Source organism: Salmo salar, chromosome ssa14 (genome assembly GCF_905237065.1).
Source record: "Salmo salar chromosome ssa14, Ssal_v3.1, whole genome shotgun sequence".
NCBI classification, from domain to species: Eukaryota; Metazoa; Chordata; class Actinopteri; order Salmoniformes; family Salmonidae; genus Salmo; species Salmo salar.
In genome coordinates this window covers 64,100,327-64,116,728 of record NC_059455.1, presented here as the reverse complement: position 1 = coordinate 64,116,728, position 16,402 = coordinate 64,100,327, and the positions used below count along the sequence as shown (strand labels likewise).

The window sequence follows — 16,402 nt, the reverse complement described above, 5'->3', positions numbered from 1 at the left end:
CTAGTGAGCACCAATTCAGTGGTGTTTGCTATAATCTTTGCTACCCGGGTTAAATAAAGGTGAAATAAAATAAATAAATAAAAGTTCCCTTGCGACAATTTAGCTTTTGCAACAAGACCATTTAATATATTTAAAACAATGGTAGAAGAGAGTGTAGTTCTGTTCAGTTTATCGCTAACCTTATCACAGGGACTTTGAAGCACTAACTTACATGCATGCTGATCTTGGAATAAATTGACGATAGCAAAGATTCCATCGTGTCCCCCCCGTCCCCCCCGGGATTTCCGCCCCTGGCATAGTGCCAACTGTAAAGTTTGCTGGAGGATGAATAATGGGCTGAGGCTGTTTTTCATGGTTCGGGCTAGGCCCCTTAGTTCCAGTGAAGGGAAATGTTAATGCTACAGCGTACAATGACATTCTAGATGATTCTGTGCTTCCAAGTTTGTGGCAACAGTTTGAGGAAGGCCCTTTCCTGTTTCAGCAGGACAATGCCGCCGTGCACAAAGCGAGGTCCATACAGAAATGATTTGTCGAGATCAGTGTGGAAGAACTTGAATGGCCTGCACAGAGCCCCGACCTCAACCCCATAGAACACCTTTGGAATGAATTGGAAAGCCGACTGCGAGCCAGGCCTAATCCCCCAACATCAGTGCCAGACCTCACTCATGCTCTTGTGGCTGAATGGAAGCAAGTCCCCGCAGCAATTGTCCAACATCTAGTGGAAAGCCTTCCCAGAAGAGTGGAGGTTGTTATAGCAGCAAAGGGGACCAACTCCATATTAATGCCCATGATCTTGGAATGAGATGGGTTTTTTTAAATGTAAACTTTATTTAACTAGGCAAGTCAGTTAAGAACAAATTCTTATTTATAATGACAGCCTAACAGGGAACAGTGGGTTAATTTTTACCTTGTCGGCTCAGGGATTTGATTCTGCAACCTTTCGGTTACTGGCCCAACGCGCTAACCTCCAGGCTACCTGCTGGTAGCAGGTGGCCACATACGTTTGTTAAATGTATTCTATGTCTATAAGCTTTCTGACAAAGAGGGTGGAAGGAAAGAAAGCGAATAGGAGACAGGAAGGTAGAGCATTAGGGCTGTTCTTGAATTACTGTGGCATTTGGGCATGGAATTCTATTTAAATGTATTTGGATAGATCTTCCCATTGTAAATAAACTAATATGGTATCTTAAAGGGCAATTCCACCACTTTTCAACCTCATTTGTATTATCTCCAGCACAATACCAGTGTCTACATATGTGAAAACAGCGTTTTTCTATGTTTTGGAGAAGAAAAAAAAACGTTCTACCCAATGACATCAAAAGTTACATTTAACAAGTGATTTTGAAACACTATGAGATTCGTTGTGACATCGGGGGCAAGAAAATACCCTCCCTCTGGCTAGAAACTCATTGCAGGTTTTGGAAATCACTGTAATCCTACCCTTTGATGTCAGAGAAGCATTTTATAGGATCTTTCATTTTTAACCAGAGATCATGGAAACATGCCATTTTCACATATGTAACACTGGTAGGGTGCTGGAGATAATGAATATGAAGTTGAAAAGTTTTCCTTAACTTTTATATTTTTTACCGTTATGATTATATTGTGCCACCAGTAGGAGTAGTAAAACCAATGAGACATTTTAGGTAAATTAGAATTATTGAAATAAACCACAATAATCCTTTAAAAATGATTTACTAGTGATATGATTAATCATTTAGCTCACAATTTTATTTCCCTTCATTTATACTGAACAAAAAATAAATTACACATGTGAAGGGTTGGTCCCATGTTTCATGAGCTAAATAAAAGATCCCATATGCACAAAAAGCTAATTTCTTGCAAATTCTGTGCAGAAATTTGTTTACATCCCTGTTAGTGAGCATTTCTCCTTTGCCAAGATAATCCATCCACCTGACAGGTGTGGCATATCAAGAAGCTGATTAAACAGCATGATCATTACACAGGTACACCTTGTGCTGGGGACAATAAAAAGCCACTTTAAAATGTGCAGTTTTGCCACAACACAATGCCAGAGATGTCTCAAGTTGAGGGAGTGCGCAATTGGCATGCTGACTGCAGGAATGTCCACCAGTATCATGATACAAGGCGATACCCAGATGCAGATGGTTGGAGTCTCACAATATTTAATCTAATAGGGTAAGGAAAGAGAATGGTTGTAGACAGGCAAAAGGATCAAAACCAGTTCAGAGTCCAAAAGGATGATTAGGCAGGCAGGAAAGTAGTCCAGAGTCAGGCAGGGGTCAAACCCGGGAAGACTAGCAAAAAGAATAGCAAAAGCAGTACGGGAGAAACACACTGGTTGGCTTGACTAACATACAAGACAAACTGGCACAGAGAGACAGGAAACACAAGGATCAATACACTGGGTAAAATAAGCGACACCTGGAGGGGGTGGAGACAATCACAGGAACAGGTGAAACAGATCAGGGTGTGACAATACCCACCCTAGGGACGCCACTTGGCGTCCTACCTGGGCGCATACCTGGCTGACCGGGGTGTCGGCAGTGGAAATTGGCGATGAGGGCCAGGTCCAAGATGTCTTTAGCAGGGACCCAGGACCTCTCCTCCGGGCCATAACCCTCCCAGTCAACCAGGTACTGGAAACCCCTGCCCCGTGGTCGAACCTTCAGGAGGCGTCTCATCGTATACGCTGGCTGGCCACCGATAACACGGGGGGAGGGATGGACCTGGAGACAGAAGACAAAGGACATTGAGACACAAGCTTAATCCTAGACACATGTAAGGTAGGGTGAATACGGAGGGTACGGGGTAACACAAGACGGACAGCAGTGGAACTCAGGATTCTGGAGATGGGAAAAGGACCAATGAACCGGGGAGACAGCTTGCGGGACTCTACCCGAAGGGGCAGATCCCGAGTGGAAAGCCATACCCTCTGACCAATGCGGTAGCAGGGAGCTGGGGTCCGGCGACGGTCCGCTTGTCGACGATACCTGGAGTTGGTCTTGAGAATTGCCGCCCTGGCTCTTCTCCAGGTACGTCAACAGCGGCGGACAAACATCTGGGCCGAGGGTACGCTGACCTGCTCTTGTTCAGGGAAGAGTGGAGGCTGATTCCCCTTTCGAGTGCTCCATGGGGTGAGTCCCATGGCAGAACTGGGAAGAGTGTTCTGGGCATACTCCACCTAGACCAGTTGACGGCTCCAGGAAGTGGGGTTGGTTGAGACCAGGCACCTTAAGGTGGTCTCCAGGTCTTGGTTGGCTCGCTCCGACTGACCGTTAGTTTGGGGATAGAATCCAGATGACAGGCTGGCCGGCGACCCAATAAGGGTGCAGAATGCCTTCCAGAACTGAGACGAGAACTAAGGACCCCGATCGGAGACCATGTCTACTGGGAGTCCACGGAGCCGGAAGACATGCTGCACCATAAGCTGAGCCATCTCCTTGGCAGAAGGTAGTTTGGGGAGAGGGATGAAATGGGTGGCCTTGGAGAACCGGTCGATTACCATCAGAATGACAGTTGCCATCAGACGGAGGGAGCCCAGTGACAAAGTCCAGAGATATATGAGACCAGGGATGATGAGGAACCGTTAGTGGCTGCAGGAGGCTAGAAGGAGCTTGCCGTGGAGTCTTGTTTTAAGCACACACAGTGCATGCGGTGACGAAGGCAGAGACATCAGGGACCATTGTGGGCCACCAGAAACGCTGTCAAAGGCAGGCTAGTGTACGACGGGACCCTGGATGACAGGTCAGCCTGGAGGAATGAGCCCATTCCAGGACCTGGGACCGGGCTGGGTTAGGGACAAACAGCCGGTTACCCGGGCCCGCTTCAGGTCTAGACTGGGAGCATTGTGTCTCGCGAACCAGGTTCTCAATAGCCCAATCCACAGTGGCAGCAAAGCTTGAGGTAGGGAGTATGGTTTCGGAAGTCGAGGGTGTGGCAGAGGAACTGTATAGGCGAGAGAGAGCATCAGGCTTCACATTTTTAGACCCTGGACGGTAGGAAATGGTAAAGTTGAATCTGGTAAACAGGAGGGCCCACCGGGCCTGCCTTGAGTTGAGGCGCTTAGCTGAACGGAGATATTCCAAGTTTTTATGGCCGGTCCAGACCAGGAATGGCTGTTCTGCTCCTTCCAGCCAGTGCCTCCACTCCAACGCCATCTTCACCGCCAGGAGTTCTCAGTTGCCAACATCGTAGTTCCTCTCAGCAGGATTGAGATGAGACAGGAAGGCACAGGGATGAAGCTAGGTGAAGGCTGTGCTGCTTGAAGGCAGTTGGAATTGCAATAATGGGCTCCAACCCAGGATGGAGCTTGTGGTCCAGTCAATCACAGGATTGTGCTTTTGGAGACAGGAAAATCCCAAAACAATCAGAACATGGGGAGATGCAATGAGGAGGAACTGTATGGTCTCACTGTGGTTACCAGAATCTCATAATTGAGCACAGTACTGTGTGTGACTTCCCCTATAGAGCGGCCGTCCAGTGCCCTAGCATCCATGGGGACAGAGAGAGGCTGAGAGGGAATACCAAGCTCCGAAGAAATAGTGGCATCCATAAGATTTTCATCAGCCCCAGAGTCAATGAGCACTCGGAGAGACTTAGATTGTGCTTGTGTTGTGGGAAGACCAAAAAAGGGTGTGCAGGTGATTGGAATTAGGGAACTCCCAGTCTGACTCACCATAGTACTGGTACCCACTAGGGACAAGGGTTTTCTCATAGGGCAGGTAGCTATAAAATGTCCTGCCCCCCACAGTACAGACAACAGTTATTATTCATCCCCCGTGAGCGCTCCCAAACTGATAGCCTAGTTCTTCCCAACTGCATAGGCTCAGGAGTATCCAACTCACCCGTCGTAGATTCACGAGAGTGCTTGGGTGGCTTTGACTCCTCTCAGAAGAGCTGCCTTCAGAAACTTCCGGATTCCATAGGAGGTGAACACGCCATATCGGGTGCACGAGTGTGCCCGAGACCAGACCTCCTCTCACTCTTGCGTTCCTTTAGGCGTCCATCAATTTTAATGGTTAGGGCGATAAGGGAGTTTTAATTAAATACTCCATATTAACCAACTTGGTTTCTCCTGCGCTTGACTTCCCTGCCACCTACATACACGAATATGACAGAATCACCGACCCACATATTGAAGTCAGCAGGAGAGGATACCCCGGAGGTGGAGGAGCGCATCAAGGAGCAAGCGAAGAAGCTTCACCATCTGTGCGCCGCCATGGATCGCGTTGTCCAGAAGATGGACCGCTGGGAGAGACAGGGAGTTCTTCCAGCGCCTCCATCAGCCCAACCGGGGTCTATACTGCACGCCCCTTCTCAACCTGAACCCGGTGGAATCCGAATATCATGCCTCACCGGGAGAGCCCTGGAATGGGCCAGCGCTGTGTGTGACGGAGGAGATGCGGCATTGGACTGTTATGAGGAGTTCATCCGCCGTTTCCGGGTAGTCTTCGACCACCCACCCGAGGGCAGAGCGGCGGGTGAGCGCCTCTACCATCTGAGGCAGGAGACGAGGAGCGTCCAGGATTTTGCTTTGGAGTTCAGGACCCTGGCAGCCGGTGCGGGATGGAATCACGGGACCCTGATCGACCATTATCGCTGCAGTCTGCGTGAGGACGTCCGTCAGGAGCTGGCCTGCAGAGACACCACCCTCACCTTCGACCAGCTGGTAGATCTGTCCATCCGGCTGGACAACTTGCTGGCTGCTCGCGGACGTTCAGATCGGTATCTGGTGGTTCCATCCTCCCGCACCCCCTCTCCTAGACCCAGGGAGCCGGGAGAGAGGGTGCACAGGGAGACCGGAGGGGGTTCCCACTCGTGCACCATCGGTGGCCGCAGAGGGCACACTGCTGGTCGGTGCTTGGTAGGTTCTGGTAGGTTCTTCTGGGAATCGAGGTAGCAGGCAGGGTGCTCTGGCGCCACCCCAGATGAGTAGGCACCATTCTCATCCAGAGCCCTCTGTTGCACATATATTTGTGTCTGTTACTTTTCCTGATTTTTTCCCCCCGCGTTCACAGCATAAGGCGCTAGTAGATTCAGGCGCAGCTGGGAATTTCATTGATCAAGCTTTTGCTAATAGTTTAGGGATACCTATTGTAGCCGTGGATGTGCCTTTCCCCGTGCACACCTTAGATAGTCAACCATTCGGGTCAGGGTTGATCAAGGAGGCCACAGCTCCTTTGAGTATGGTGACGCAGGGGGTCACAAGGAAAAAATTCGCATTTTCCTTATTGACACCTGCGTATCCCGTAGTGCTGGGTCTACCTTGGTTAACTAGTCATAACACCACTTTTTCTTGGCCACAGAGGGCTCTCACGGGGTGGTCGCAGGAGTGCTCAGGTAGGTGTGTAGGGGTTTCCGTTGGTGCTACTACGGTGGAAAGTCCAGACCAGGTTTCCACCGTGCGCATTCCCCCGAATATGCCGATTTGGCTATCACCTTCTGTAAAAGGAAGGCGACTCAATTACCACCCCATCGACAGGGGGATTGTGCGATAAATCTCATGGTAGACGCTGCACTTCCCAAGAGTCACGTGTATCCCCTGTCGCAAGCGGAGACGGTGGCTATGGAGACATATGTCTCTGAATCCCTGCGTCAGGGGTACATTTCACCCGTCTCCTCGAGTTTCTTTTTTGTGAAGAAGAAGGATGGAGGTCTGTGCCCGTGCATTGATTATCGAGGTCTCAATAAAATCACGGTGGGGTACAGTTACCCGCTACCCCTGATCGCCCCGGCGATTGAGTTAATGCACGGGGCGCGCTTCTTCACTAAACTGGATCTCAGGAGTGCGTACAATCTGGTGCGTATCCAAGATGGAGACGAGTGGAAGACAGCATTTAGTACCACCTCAGGGCATTATGAGTACCTCGGCATGCCGTACGGGTTGAAGAATGCTCCATCAGTCTTCCAATCGTTTGTAGACGAGATTTTCAGGGACCTGCACGGGCAGGGGGTAGTGGTGTATATCGATGACCTTCTGATTTACTCCGCTACACGCGCCGACCATATGTCCCTGGTGCGCAAATTGCTTGGTCGCCTGTTGGAGCATGACCTGTATGGCAAGGCTGAGAAATGCCTGTTCTTTCAACAGTCCGTCTCCTTCTTAGGGTATCGCCTATCCACGTCAGGAGTGGAGATGGAGGTTGACCGTATTGCAGCCGTGCGTAATTGGCCGACTCCCACCACGGTGAAGGAGGTGCAGCGATTTTTAGGGTTTGCCAATTACTACCGGAGGTTTACCCGGGGTTTTGGTCAGGTGGCTGCTCCCATTACCTCACTGCTGAAGGGGGGTCCGGTGTGCTTGCAGCGGTCGGCTGGGGCGGACACGGCTTTTAGGAAACTGAAGGCTCTGTTTACCTCGGTTCCTGTGTTGGCTCATCTGGGTCCATCTTTGCAATTCATAGTGGAGGTGGACACGTCTGAGGCTGGGATAGGAGCTGTGCTCTCTCAGCGTTCCGGTACGCCACCTAAGCTCCGCCCCTGTGCCTTCTTCTCTAAGAAGCTCAGCCCGGCGGAGCGAAACTATGATGTGGGGGACCGGGAGCTGTTAGCTGTCGTCAAGGCTTTGAAGGTGTGGAGACATTGGCTTGAGGGGCTAAACACCCTTTTCTCATCTGGACTGACCACCGCAATCTGGAGTACATCCGGGAGGCGAGGAGACTGAACCCTCGCCAGGCAAGGTGGGCCATGTTTTTCACCCGTTTTGTGTTTACCCTCTCTTACAGACCAGGTTCCCAGAACGTTAAGGCAAACGCCCTGTCCCGGCTGTATGACACAGAGGAGCGGGCCATGGATCCCACTCCCATAATCCCAGCCTCGTGTTTAGTGGCACCGGTAGTATGGGAGCTGGACGCGGACATTGAGCGGGCATCACGTGCAGAGCCCGCTCCCCCTCAGTGTCCATCTGGGCGTCTGTACGTTCCGTCTGCTGTCTGCGACCGATTGATCTACTGGGCTCACACGTCACCCTCCTCTGGTCATCCTGGGATTGGGCGGACTATGCGCTGTCTTACTGGGAGGTACTGGTGGCCCACCTTAGCTAAGGACGTGAGGGTTTATGTTTCCTCCTGCTCAGTGTGTGCCCAGTGCAAGGCTCCTAGACACCTACCCAGAGGTAAGTTACAACCCTTACCCGTTCCACAACGGCCGTGGTCACATTTATTGGTGGATTTTATAACCGATCTTCCACCTTCACAAGGTAACACCACGATCCTGGTCGTTGTGGATCGTTTTTCTAAGTCCTGTCGTCTCCTCCCTTTGCTCGGTCTCCCTATCGCCCTACAGACTGCGGAGGCTCTGTTTACACATGTTTTTCGGCACTACAGGGTGCCTGAGGATATAGTGTCTGATCGGGGTCCCCAGTTCACTTCAAGGGTCTGGAAGGCGTTCATGGAACACCTGGGGGTCTCGGTCAGCCTTACCTCGGGTTTTCACCCTTAAACGGGCAGGTGGAGAGAGTTAACCAGGATGTGGGTAGGTTTCTGAGGTCTTATTGCCAGAACCGGCCGGGGGTGTGGGCGGCGTTCGTGCCCTGGGCAGAGATAGCTCAGAATTCGCTCCGCCACTCCTCCACTAACCTCTCTCCCTTTCAGTGGCATCAGAGTCTATTGGTTCAGCGCGCCGTTCCACGCCAGAAAATTGGCACAGACCGTCAGCGCAGTGAGGCCCCGGTGTTCGCATCAGAAACCTGCCCCTCCGCCTGCCCTGCTGGAAGCTGAGTCCGCGGTTTGTGGAGCCGTTTAAAGTCCTGAGGAGAGATAACCTGTTAGGGCTAGGGGGCAGTATTGACACGGCTGGATAAAAAACGTACCCGATTTAATCTGGTTACTACTCCTGCCCAGTAACTAGAATATGCATATAATTATTGGCTTTGGATAGAAAACACTCCAAAGTTTCTAAAACTGTTTGAATGGTGTCTGTGAGTATAACAGAACTCAAATGGCAGGTCAAAACCTGAGAGATTCCTTTACAGGAAGTGGCCTGTCTGACCATTTATTGGCTTTCTTTGACATCTCTTTCCAAAACATAGGATCTCTGCGGTAACGTGACACTTCCCACGGCTCCAATAGGCTCTCAGAGCCCGGGAAAAACCTGAATGTCGTCATTCCAGCCCCAGGCTGAAACACATAATCGCCTTTCTCAAGTGGCCGATCAAGGGACAATGGGCTTAGGCGCGTGCACTGGCCGCCCCCGTCTTTCTGTTTTTTCCTCTGTTTACCGAAAAGCAGATTCCCGGTCGGAATATTATCGCTTTTTTACGAGATAAATTGCATAAAAATTGATTTTAAACAGCGGTTGACATGCTTCGAAGTATGGTAATGGAATATTTAGAATTTTTTTGTCACGAATTGCGCCATGCTCGTAACCCTGATTTACCATTTCGGATAGTGTCTGGAATGCACGAACAAAACGCCGCTATTTGGATATAACGATGGATTATTTGGGACCAAACCAACATTTGTTATTGAAGTAGAAGTCCTGGGAGTGCCTTTTGACGAAGACAACAAAGGTAATAACATTTTTGTTATAGTAAATCTGATTTTGGTGAAGGCTAAACTTGCTGGGTGTCTAAATAGCTAGCCCGTGATGGCTGGGCTATGTACTTAGAATATTGCAAAATGTGCTTTCACCAAAAAGCTATTTTAAAATCGGACATATCGAGTGCATAGAGGAGTTCTGTATCTATAATTCTTAAAATAATTGTTATGCTTTTTGTGAACGTTTATCGTGAGTAATTTTGTAAATTGTTAGTAAATTCCCCGGAAGTTTGCGGGGGTATGCTAGTTCTGAACGTCACATGCTAATGTAAAAAGCTAGTTTTTGATATAAATATGAACTTGATTGAACAAAACATGCATGTATTGTATAACATAATGTCCTAGGGTTGTCATCTGATGAAGATCATCAAAGGTTAGTGCTGCATTTAGCTGTCTTCTGGGTTTTTGTGACATTATATGCTAGCTTGAAAAATGGGTGTATGATTATTTCTGGCTGGGTACACTGCTGACATAATCTAATGTTTTGCTTTCGTTGTAAAGCCTTTTTGAAATCGGACAGTGTGGTTAGATTAACGAGAGTCTTGTCTTTAAATAGCTGTAAAATAGTCATGTGTTTGAGAAATTGAAGTAATAGGATTTTTAAGGTATTTGAATATCGCGTCACTGGATTACACTGACTGTTGCGTAGGTGGGACGAATTCGTCCCGCCTAGCCCAGAGAGGTTAACGAGGTATGTTATAGGTTAAAGCTTCCCCCCAATTACCGCATTAACCCCTCGTTCCATGTGTCTCTCCTCAGGCCGGTGGTGGCTGGTCCGCTCCAGGAGAATGGGGTGCGGGAGGTTCCTCCACCCCCTCTGGACATTGAGGGGGCCCCGGCGTACTCCGTTCGATCCATCCTGGATTCGAGACGTCGGGCAAGGGGCCTTCAGTACCTCGTGGACTGGGAGGGGTATGGTCCGGAGGAGAGATGCTGGGTTCCGGTGGAGGATGTGTTAGATCCTTCCCTGCTGCGAGAGTTCCATCGTCTCCATCCAGATCGCCCTGCAACTCGTCCTCCGGGTCGTCCCCGGGGGGGGGTGTACTGTTACGACTTCTGCCGAAGTTGATGCCCCTCCTTGCACGGGTGGTGCTCGGCGGTCGACGTCACCGGTCTTCTAGCCATCATTGATCAGTTTTTCATTTTCCATTGGTTTTGTCTTGTCTTCCATCACACCTGTTTCCAATCCCATTAATTACATGTGTATTTAACCCTCTGTTTCCCCTCATGTCCTTGTCGGTGATTGTTTGTATGTTATGTTACGTGGGTTTGTGTATCGGTGTGCGACGGGTATACTTTACCCATTTTATTTTGTACTTTTGGTTTTGGAGTTTGTTTTAATTAAATACTCCATATTAACCAACTTGGTTTCTCCTGCGCCTGACTTCCCTGCCACCTACATACACGTATATGACAATTACCCCCCAGTCACGCCCTGAACCACTTCACCATAGCGAAACAATGGCTCTCTATGGTCAGGGCGTGACAGCTCTTAATCACTAGGCTACCTGCCACCCCATTACAGAACCCGAAACTAAGGTAACTCAACCTCTCCTGAAACTGAGCCGAATAGACTCCCCTGGAAAGGTGCCCATGAATCTCCTGGACCAAACTCAACTGCCCAGTTGGAGGAAAAGTCTATTACAGCTCAAGTCAAGTGTGAGAATCGAATGCTGGAATGTCGGAACATTACACCAGACAGGTAAACTGTCACAACTAGCCAGAGAGATGACAAGATACAACCTGAGCATTGTTGGAGTCTGTGAAAGCAGACAGTCCACTTTTGGGGAAAAAACAACCACCACGGGTGAAACCTTCCTTTACTCCGGAAACCCAAACGAAGAAAACCCACACACACGGAGTTGGACTATATCTGTCAAAATATGCAGCAAAGAGCCTCATTGAGTGGGAGCCAATATCTGCAAGAGTCATCACAGCCAGATTTATATCTAAAGGGTGGAACATTACAAGTATGCTCCAACCAACTCAGCTGACTTTGAAGAGAAAGACACCTTCTATCAACAGCTACAGGTAGTTATTAAAAAAGCACTAAAGCGACATGAATGCCAACATCGGAAAAGACAATGACAACTGGAAAGGCACAATGTGGAATAAGGGTCTAGGACAGATGAACGAGAATGGTCTTCTGTTCGCAGACTTCTGTGCTCTCAACGAGCTGGCAATCGGAGGATGTCTCTTCCCACACAAACCCAACAGGAGCCAAAGCCACCCCCATCAGAGACAAACGAGGGAAACCTTCTTACCAAAGAATCCCAACAACTGGAGCGCTGGAGAGTAGACTTTGAGGAAATCCTAAACTGGCCTCCACCAAACTTAACCCCAGACATTGTGGAAGCAACAGAAGACCTAAACACCAACTGTAGTTGGCTATCTGAGGAGGCGATCAAGCAAGCCACCGAAAAGCTGAAGCTCGGCATAGCACCAGGAAATGACCAGGCAAGTACCAACATGGAAGACAGGTTTGATTATTACAATCCCCAAGAAAGGCAACATCAGTGAGTGCAAGAACTGGAGAGTAATCATGCTCCTCTCAATCCCTAGCAAAATCTTATTTCGGATAATCTTGGATAGGATTCTGCATACACTCGACAAGAGACTCAGACAGGAACAAGCTAGCTTTAGGAAAGACTACTCATGTACAGAACACATTGCAACACTCAGGATAATTGATGAACAGTGCACTGAATGACAGACACCGTTTGACATCAACTTCGTAGACTTTGAAAAAGCTTTCGATAATCTAGACAGAAATAGTTTATGGAAACGGCTATGACACTATGGCGTCCCTCAAAAATATGTGAATCTGATCAGGAGTATGTATGAAGGGCTCACTGGCCAGGTCATCTCCAACAGAAAACTTTTAGACGCACTTCACATCAAAACTAGAGTACGCCAAAGCTGCTTACTATCCCTTCTGCTTTTATTTTCACCCCCTTTTTCTCCCCAGTTTCGATCTGGTCTCATCGCTGCAACTCCCCAACTGTCATGGTTCCTCCTGGCACCAGAGGGCGGCAGAGACCGTCCTAGAGACTATTATTGGACTCAGGTGTGTCTTATTATTTCATGATTACGTCCCTGTTAAAAGAGGTGTGTTTTCTGTCACTCTTTGCAGAAGCTGGAATTGTTTACAGTGTGTGTTCCTTTCCTGAGTGAGTTTTTGAGACGTAGTATTTTTTTTTAAGTGTACTGTGATCCTGCGGCTACCGTATCTCAGTAAATGTTTATGTTTATCCTTAACCACTGATTCCTCGTCTGATCTCTTCTCTGCACCTGGGTCCAACCTTACCACGTCACACCAACGGGCTCTGGAGAGGCGAAGGTCGAGTTATGCACCCTCCGAAACATGACCTGCCAAACCACGCTTAATAACCCAGAAGCCAGCTGCACCAATGTGTTGGAGGAAACACTGTTCAACTGACGACTGAAGTCAGCCTGCAGGCATCCAGCCTGCCAAAAGCAGCGCTATGAGCCAAGTAAAGCCCCCCAGCCAAACCCTCCCCTAACCCGGACGACACTGGGACAATTCTGGGACTCCCGGTCAGAGCTGGATGGAACCCCAGGCTGTAGTGACGCCGCAACACTGCGATGCAGTGCCTTAGACCGCTGAGCCCCTCGGGAGGCCTCCCTTCTGCTGTTTATAATAGCCATCGACTGGACCATGGATAGAACCACAGCCCACCAAAAAAAAGGGGTCCATTGGAGCCCATTCACTCAACTGGAGGACCTGGCTTTGCAGACGACCTGGCTCTGGTCTCTGAAAGTCACAAGCAAATGCAATATAAAACAGATTAACTACAGGAAAACAGCAGACAACTTGGCCTCAAAATAAATGTGTGAAAGACCAAGATACTGAAAAATCAACACCAAATCCCCCGAATAACTCACCATAGATTGGGAAACTATTGAAAATGTTCCTGACTTTCTATGTTGGAAGCAATTTCAGCTTGGCATACCTTCAGGACTAGGTATCCCCCTTTCCCTTTTCCCAAAAGTACTATAATATACATTTACTGCTTGATATCTTAGTCTGGGGCCTGGTTTCTACTTATCTTATTACAAAGCAAGGAAAGAATGTAGTTTATTGCTAAATGCAGAAGTCTAGCACACTAATGGCTGAATTAGATGACATCATTGAGGTAGACCGTTGATGATGTCATATTTTGTGCTCAAAGACTGAGGCTATGAATGATTTTCACTTTAGGTATCCTTTGTCATTTGCATAGAAAGATTCCTGATAATGTTGTGCTCTCCAAGATACCAAAGTGACAATGTCTAATAGTCATTTAAGGGGTATATGTGGCAGTAGTAGTAGTACTGGCGTTGATCTTAACAGTAGTAATATGGCACTGGTAGTGTTGTAGTGCTCAGTAACAGTAGTAGCGGTAGTTGCTGCAAGCACACAAGAACATAGAGAGAGAACATGTTTCCCATGCCAATAAAGCCCCTTGAATTGAATTGATAACATTAGCTGTAGTAGTCGTAGTAGTACTGGTAGTAGTAGCACTGGTTGTAGTATTAGTAGTATAGTAGTAGTGGCAGGAGTAGTAGTAGTAATACTGGTGTTGATCTTAACGGTAGTAGTGTGGCACTGGTAGTGTTGTAGTGCTCAATAATAGTAGTAGCAGAAGTTCCTGTGTTAAGTTGTGGCACTCGTCTCCAAAACTGAGCATCATTGTACTGCATTGTCAGTCTCATGTGGGTGGGCTGGCCAGAGCATATTTCTCTTCCTCCTCATCCCCTCGTCTTCTGTGTGATCTTCCCATACTGATCAGCCACTTCACCCTGAACAGTACCATATGCAGCCCTTATTCTCACATCTCAAGGAGCGTATGCAACAGCACAACGTGTGTGTGTGTGTGTGTGTGTGTGTGTGTGTGTGTGTGTGTGTGTGTGTGTGTGTGTGTGTGTGTGTGTGTGTGTGTGTGTGTGTGTGTGTGTGTGTGTGTGTGTGTGTGTGTGTGTGTGTGTGTGTGTGTGTGTGTGTGTGTGTGTGTCTGTGTTCTCCCTTGCCTTCCCTGGAGGATATGTCAGTGCTCTGTGGACAAACGATAATGATTTTGAGAGGATCCATGATGTCTCTCCTAACCTTCACCTTAACCTTTACCCCAAACCCCTAACCCTCCTAGTCCTAAAACTCTAATCTTAATTGTAACCCTAATTGTAAACCTAACCCCTAATCCTAAAATAGCTTCTTTCGTTTTGGGGATCGGCGTAATGTCCTTTCGGTCCCCACAAGGATAGTAAAAACACACACACACACCTTATCCTCAGTCAGACACCTGCAATTGACTGCAAAAATAAACGCATTACCTGTCTTCCTCCAAATCCCTCGCTCCTCTCTTCTCATCCTCTCCTCCCTCATTCCCACCTTCTGTCACAGTTTTCACATTCACTCCACTCCCCCCCTCCTCATTCCCGCTTTTCTTTTTTCTCCCTATCTCACTGTTCTCTGAGTCATCCTTAATGTGGCTTTCCTGCTCCATTCACAGCCTCCCTTGTCCCTGTCCTCCCTTGTTTTTCTCTCTTCCATGCCCGTTTTGTTTGACAGCATATGTCTGTCTCGTCCCCTTCCATTGTTTTATTCTGGGGGTCTGTAAAACAAACACACGCGCGCGCACACAGCACTGTGGTGATCTCATCTGAGATTGTGTCAGACATGCAGCACCCTGGATTACAGTGTCCATATTAAAGCCCCCCCCAGAGCCACATACAATTCAAAATAACCCACAGCTATGTCCTAGTAGAGTCACATGTATCGACACAGTCACGTACATTGTCTTAGACATAACATGTCAATCCCCACTGGCAAGTCACGAAACATGTGTGCGCACACTTTGCTTACTCAAAAATGTCCGTGGTTATGCTTACTATACTGTACTATACTATACTGTCATCATGTATGTGAATGGTTAGGGTTCAACCAGGATGTGGACATGAAGCTAGGGTTAGGGTTAGGGTTGAACCAGGATGTAGACATGAAGCTAGGGTTAGGGCTAAGGGTAACGGTTGAACCAGGATGTGGACATGAAGCTAGGGTTAAGGGTAACGGTTGAACCAGGATGTAGACATGAAGCTAGGGTTAGGGTTAAGGGTAACGGTTGAACCAGGATGTAGACATGAAGCTAGGGTTAGGGTTAAGGGTTAGGGTTGAACCAGGATGTAGACATGAAGCTAGGGTTAGGGTTAAGGGTAACGGTTGAACCAGGATGTGGACATGAAGCTAGGGTTAGGGTTAAGGGTAACGGTTGAACCAGGATGTAGACATGAAGCTAGGGTTAGGGTTAAGGGTTAGGGTTGAACCAGGATGTAGACATGAAGATAGGCTTAGGGTTGAACCAGGATGTAGACATGAAGATAGGGTTAAGGTTGAACCAGGATGTGGACATGAAGATAGGGTTAGGGTTAGAGTTGAACCAGGATGTAGACATGAAGATAGGGTTAGGGTTGAACCAGGATGTAGACGTGAAGATAGGGTTAGGGTTGAACCAGGATGTAGACATGAAGATAGGGTTAGGGTTGAACCAGGATGTAGACATGAAGATAGGGTTAGGGTTGAACCAGGATGTAGACATGAAGATAGGGTTAGGGTTGAACCAGGATGTGGACATGAAGATAGGGTTAGGATTGAACCAGGATGTGGACATGAAGATAGGGTTAGGGATAGGGTTGAACCAGGGTGTAGACATGAAGATAGGGTTAGGGTTGAACCAGGATGTGGACATGAAGATAGGGTTAGGGTTGAACCAGGATGTAGACATGAAGATAGGGTTAGGGTTGAATCAGGGTGTAGACATGAAGATAGGGTTAGGGTTAGGGTTGAACCAGGGTGTAGACATGAAGATAGGGTTAGGGTTAGGGTT

The 16,402-nt window shown here is 48.2% G+C and overlaps 1 pseudogene; it reads left to right on the top strand.

The window, feature by feature from the left end:
- The first annotated feature begins 11,114 nt into the window (after positions 1 to 11,114).
- Positions 11,115 to 13,334, top strand: LOC123726586 (uncharacterized; annotated as a pseudogene).
- The last annotated feature ends 3,068 nt before the right edge of the window (positions 13,335 to 16,402 follow it).